The sequence below is a fragment of the Cupressus sempervirens genome, chromosome 11 (genome assembly GCF_028749045.1).
Source record: "Cupressus sempervirens isolate cs-2001-9-10 chromosome 11, ASM2874904v1, whole genome shotgun sequence".
Lineage (NCBI taxonomy): Eukaryota > Viridiplantae > Streptophyta > Pinopsida > Cupressales > Cupressaceae > Cupressus > Cupressus sempervirens.
The window spans coordinates 600,153,975-600,160,410 of record NC_143128.1 but is presented as its reverse complement, the minus strand read 5'-3'; positions in this window follow the sequence as shown (position 1 = coordinate 600,160,410).

Below are 6,436 nucleotides of genomic sequence, written 5' to 3'. Positions count from 1 at the left end.
AAAACTGAAAGGTACTTATTTCACTAAATTTGCTTATGATAAAATCTCAGTTTCATTTTTTATATCATATATGAAAATCAAAACTTTTTGTTTGTCATAATCAATCATCCACATTTCAATATCATATTCATTCAACTCCAAAATTGATTTGATGGTATATAAAAATTATGAGAGAGCATTAATTTGGACTCATGTCATGATCAATTCTGGACAAGATTTAGGCGAAAGCGAAGAAAACCATCAATTAGTTACCAACTGAGTTCATGCAAAAGTGACAGAAACCAATATTTATGTGACTTCCAAGAATATTTAGTTTTATAGTTGCTGGAATTACAATCTGGTTACATAAAGATGATTGATTCAAAAGTAGCTTGAACATCAATTGTAAATCAAACCTTAGATTCAAGGTAGACTATTCCATTACCCATTGGCCTAATGAACAAGATCTATGATTATGTTTCATGTGGAACTCACTTGGGTAACCTTGTGTGATCCATCTATCAATTACTTGTGTAATGTCAAAAGATTTGAATACAATAGAATCAAACTAAAAAAAAAACTTCTTGTGCAAGCTAAAACAAAACCTCCAAATAGAGCTCAACAAAAGAGTGGGAAAATAACATTACCATCAAAAACCTGACTCAAATGTTACCAAAGCTTCCATTGTTTAATGATATTCTCCTTGACTAATTGATATGTAGATGCTCATTTTCTTAAGGATGACTTGATTTGACAGCATATACTTTTCTCAAACTTGATGGATTCTTGGAATGGATGAGGGAGTGGCTCAATTTATAGAATTTTGGAATGGAGAATGGATAGTAAAGATCTAATGATGAGATCATTGTGAAGGATGGTTGACAGGATCCCTGTAGGATGAAGGTGAAGATGACAGTTTGGAGATTGAAGGTTTTAAATTGTGAATAGCTCGGATGAGCTTACTAATCATAGTAAGTGGTTGAAACCATGAGAGAAATAAGGGACGTGTGCATCTAGATTGGCTATATTCTTGGGCTTGGTGGAGAGAATAATGGAACTATAATAACAAGTGCCTTTAGATATTTTGATTCTTGGAACATTTTAAGGGGCTTTAGGCATATTTAAATACTAATATTATTAACTATTTTAGCCATGTGTGAGGTGAAAAAAGAATTATTTATTTATTTATTGTGACAGAGTGGAAAGAGGGATTACTTAAATAATAGGAACAAAGCAACACTCTGACTATTTTAAGAGGAATGAGGGGATATATGGCACCAGATTGGATAAACGATTTTCCCATCAATGTGAAAGTGGATGTGTATAGCTATGGCCAAATGTTGTTGGAGGTCATCAGTGGAAGGAAAAACTTCAATCCAACAGAAATCCCAAGTAAGCAATATTATCTAGACTGGCTGTTCAATGAGATGGTTTCTGGAAATTTTGTGGGCATGTCAGATCCAAGGCTGGGCAGTGAGGTCGATCTAGAACAAGTAGAAGTGTTGGTGAGGGTGGCATTTGTGTGCATTCAAGGGAACAATTTGTCGAGACCTCCCATGGGAGAAGTGGTGGCAATGATGCAACAAAAATACACAATACTGACTCCCAAATCCCAAAATATCAATACTAGGTTCTATTCCAAAAACCCTATTGACTGTAGCAGAATATAGCCACGTGCTCAGAGTAAGTTCTTTTCCATGTTCACTTCTAGTCATTGAAAACAAACAAACAATATATCACAAAAGAACTTACCAGATTCTCTCTAGCAACCCTCAAAATTTGGTTTGATTTGCTTTGAAGACTAGCCCTAAATGAAATTAGGCTTTGCAAAAACCATACAAAAATGTAGAGAAAACCTAAAATGAAATTGGGCTCTCCAAAAACCATGCAAAAATGCTCCAAAAATGTGAAATGAAATCGGGTGCGGGAAAGACGTAAAAGGAAAAATGTTTTTTTAACTTTGTGGATGTATGAGCCCTGTGTTATTTCGACCAACACGGGTCTTATATGTAAAAAAAAAGAAATTTTTGCCTTTACATTTCGACCACCATAAATTTATTTAGTTGATGGTCAAAATTTTTGGTCGAAAAATGATGTTAAATTTAGTAGTGTTATCTTGTTAAGATTGGATTTAAAAGGATAGATGATAACAATAATTTGTACATGAAGATAGATGAAGAAATAGGTATACTATTATCTAAAATATTTGTTGATGACATAATATTTGGAGGACAAGATGCTTTGTATAAAGATTTTTCAATTAGATGAAACATGAGTTTGAAATGTCAATATTTGGTGAGATCACATTCTTTGTGGGATTACAAGTCTATCAAAATATGTCAAGGAGATCTTGAAGAAATTTGAACTTGAGGATTTAAAACCAGTAAGTACACCTATGGTAACAACAATCAATCTATCAAAGAATGATGATTCAACTGAGGTAAATCAAACATTATATAGATCGATGATTGGTAAATTGCAATATGTAGTACAAAACAGACCTAATATTGCATTAGCTATGGGGATAGTTGCTAGGTTCTTTGCTAATCCTAGAGAAAATCACTTGATGGTAGTGAAAAGAATAATGAGATACTTGAAAGGAATAGAAGAGTATGGCTTGTATTATAAGAAGAATGAAAAGTTTAAACTAAAAGCCTACACTGATGCTAATTGGGCTGGAAACATTGATGATAGAATGAGCACCAGTGGAGGAGCATTTTTCTTAGGTAGAAGACTTGTTACATGGACAAGCAAGAAGTAGAGTTGTACTTCCCAATCTACTGCTAAAGCAGAATATGTTTCTACTACAATTAATTGCACAGACATTGTATGGATCAAATAGCTACTAAAGGGAATGAAGGAAGAAATCACTAAACTAGTAAAACTTTATTATGATAATACAAGTGCTATAAATATATCAAAGAATCCTATAATGCATACAAAGACAAAGCACATTGCAATAAAGTATCATTATGTAAGGGAGTTGGTTCAAGACAAAGAGGTGAAGATATAATATATTAACACAAAGGAGAAAATTGCTAATATCTTCACCAAAGCATTACCTAAGGATGCTTATGAGTAGTTGAGAGGTAAATTAGGGGTGATACCCCTATCAAAGGCTATGTAAAAGATAGAGGGAGTACCTTGCATCAAACAAGCTAATATTCATTTCATACAAATTGATGTTGTGGATCTTACTTTAGGAAATTGCCTAAAGTAATCACAAGATCTGGAATTTCAAATTAGTCACAAGCAAGGTGATAGAGGGAGTAAAATTGAAGAGCTTGCAAAAGCTTATATCTACATATATAAAGATGTCAAGTGTTAAGTATATGGTTTTGGCATTGTTGTCAAAGAGGGAGAATGTATAGTAAATTGATCAAGTGCTTATTGATCAAGAGGGAGATGATAATATGATGAAAGTAGACAATCAAGGGAGAAATAAGAGTTAATCATTAAAAGATTAGAAGATTGAAAGAAACAAAGAGGTAGAAAGTGGAAAGAAAAAGGAAGATATTAAGATATTCTATTGATCCATGATAGAAGAAAATTAGATAAAAAGGAACTCAGAGGGAGAAGTCTCGAGTTATATTTTATAACTTAAGAAGAAGTTGTTGATAGAGGGAGAAGTGTTATTTACAAGATTTCTTTTTGGTATTGCCTTAATTTTTAAACCTAGTTAGTTTGATAGAACAAGATGTTCATCATTTGTTTGATTGGTTGATCAGTTTGGTTTTCCATCAATGCCAAAGAGGGAGATTGTTGATATATAATTGAAAAGATCATTTGAGTAAGAGAACTATTGAAGAAGTGTTTTTAATCATTGTTTTGTCACTGATGTCAAACCTTCTATATCCCGGTAAGACAATTGCTTATATGTTTCAAGCACTATCACTTAGTTGATTGATGAGGATGATTTGATCAAAAATATGTAACAAAAGTACCTAGAGGAAAGGTTGAGTTATGATTATGTATTGAAGTGTAAGAATCGGTTAAGACAGTGATAACATAATGTATTGATGATCTACTTTGAGGTTACAAAATGATTGGCTATAGTAAGAAAGTTTAGAAGGAAAAAGTTGGACAAAGTTCATTTTCTAAGCCTAACCAAGTTGATAGAAGGTGCCAAGAAAAGTTAGTGTAAGCCGAGAAAAAATTCAATTGGAGTCGAGTGAAAGCAATTTCTAGTGGACGCCAAGAAAACTAATAGGTGTCAAGCAAGTTAGTAGATGTCGAATGATTTTTCAGTTGATGCCAAGCACCAGTAAAATTTAGTTGATGCCGAGTGATTTTACAATAGATGTTGAGTAACACAGTATGTGCTGAGTATCAATAAATTGATAATGCTAAGTTGGTGCATTATGAAAAAGATCAAAGATTTGCCAAATAAAAGTTGACAAGTTTATTTTCTTGGAACTTGTGAATTAGAACGAAGATAAGATTGATGATCTAGAGGCACAAAATCTTATGTAAACCATTTTGGAGGTGAATTAAAGTGAATTCTAGGAGAAGTTTCTAGAGAAGATAAGATATGGAGTAGATACATTATATCTTACCTAATCCATCAAAAACCCTAATTTTTGATATGGATAATGAGTAGGAAAAGCGTTCTAATTTCCTATATGTAGGGATGTTTGGTAATGAAGCAATGTTGGATTGAGGTTAGAGAGTTTGGAAGTGAAAATATAACAAGGAGAAGGAAGAGGGTTTGCTTCATCAGTTGACCCAAGAGAAGAAGTCTACAATGGCGAGCTAAGCAAGAAGGCTTAAGAAGGATGAATGTTTGAAGGGTGAACAAGCTATCAGAGCTCCAAATATTGGAAGCCAAGAAAAGATGAGGACTGAATAGTGATCTATAATCTGCAAGTAATGCTATAAGTTGTATCAGATCAAAGCTCTATTATTACTTTCTAAGAATTGTATCAGATTAGGGTAAATCCTTTGGAGAAAGGTTGACATAACAGTCATTGGAAAATCCTTTAATAGGGTGGAATTCCAAGTGAATGGCCTAAATTCCTCTAACAAGGCTCACTTTTAATAGGGTGATTGAAATCCCTTAATTGGGTCACATTTAATAGTGTGTGTTGTAACCTTTAACAATGCATCACTTCAGAAGAGTGAAAAAGGAGTAGCATATTATTAGTGGTTTTTTCCAAATTGGGTTTCCATGTTAAATCATTGTGTCAAGTGTGCTGATGGATATGTTGTGTTTTATGCTTTACATTTTTGCATGTTAATGTTATAGTTGCATGTCAATTTTGGTTAACATACAATGAATGCATGCATGATTAAGAAAGTTTATGGGTGCACTAAATCGTGAAAAGTTTTATTTTTACATCTGGACCTTGAATAACTAATTCACCCCCTCCCCCCCCCCCCTCTTAGTTATTCTAAAAAGAATTCCAACATTACATCCTCTTTTGCATGTGTGGTTGTATCCCCAAGGTTTCTTACATTTGAAACATATATTTTTTCTTTTTAATTCATTAATTTGGTCCCTTTTCTCGCTTTCCTTACATTTGTGACCTTTTTCCCATGGACTCTTAGAAAAGTAATAGGGTTTACCCATCTTGTTAGAAGAATTTTTTTTGAATTGATCTTTAGTTGATGGATGATCAAATTTCTTGGCTTTAAAAATTGCATCTTCCAGTGTAATCGGTTCGCTGGCACTCACCATACTGCAAATTGAATCTCTTAATGTTTCTACAAATAGCCTTCTTTGGGATATTTCTAGCACAAATGTAGATAATCTTTGGAATTCATTTGCAAATTCACCCATAGTACCTTGTTGTCTTAGTAGAATCAATTCCCTAAAGTACCATTATGGGTCCTTTTGATCAAATCTTCTAATGAGTTTTTGAGTGAATTCATTATTTACAATTATGATCTAGTATCCATGGTTTTTTTCTCCATATTGCCACCATCCATGTGTTATTCTAGTTAAATGTAGTATAACAAATTTGATAGAGTTACCTTCCATCATAGGACTATGCTATAGATATGTGTCTAATTCTTTTGCCCATGTCTGTACATGAAATTTTTTTTTTTTCCACCAAAGTTAGGTAGGACTACCTTGTTGATCTTCTTTTCTAGATCCTAATTGCATGGAGTTTTCCTCTTGCAATTGAAGATGCACTTCATTTTTGTGTTATAGTAGTCTTTGAAAGGTACATCATTTCTTAATTCTAGATCTAATTGAGAATATGTTTCTAAAATTATTTCTACATTATCATTTGAGTCTTCATTGGCCTCCTCCCCTCTGCCTTCTTGGTTTTCTTGCAGTGCAAAAAAAGATGTGGGTGAGTTATGATTATTCTCAGAATGATTTGAATTAATATCCCTCACATTTTTGGGTCTAGGATTTGTTTTGTTTGTGTTTTCAATGATTTGGAGAAGTTTATTTGTTCCCCAATTTTTCTCCATGAGTGATTGAGTGATTTGGGTCATTTGCTCCATT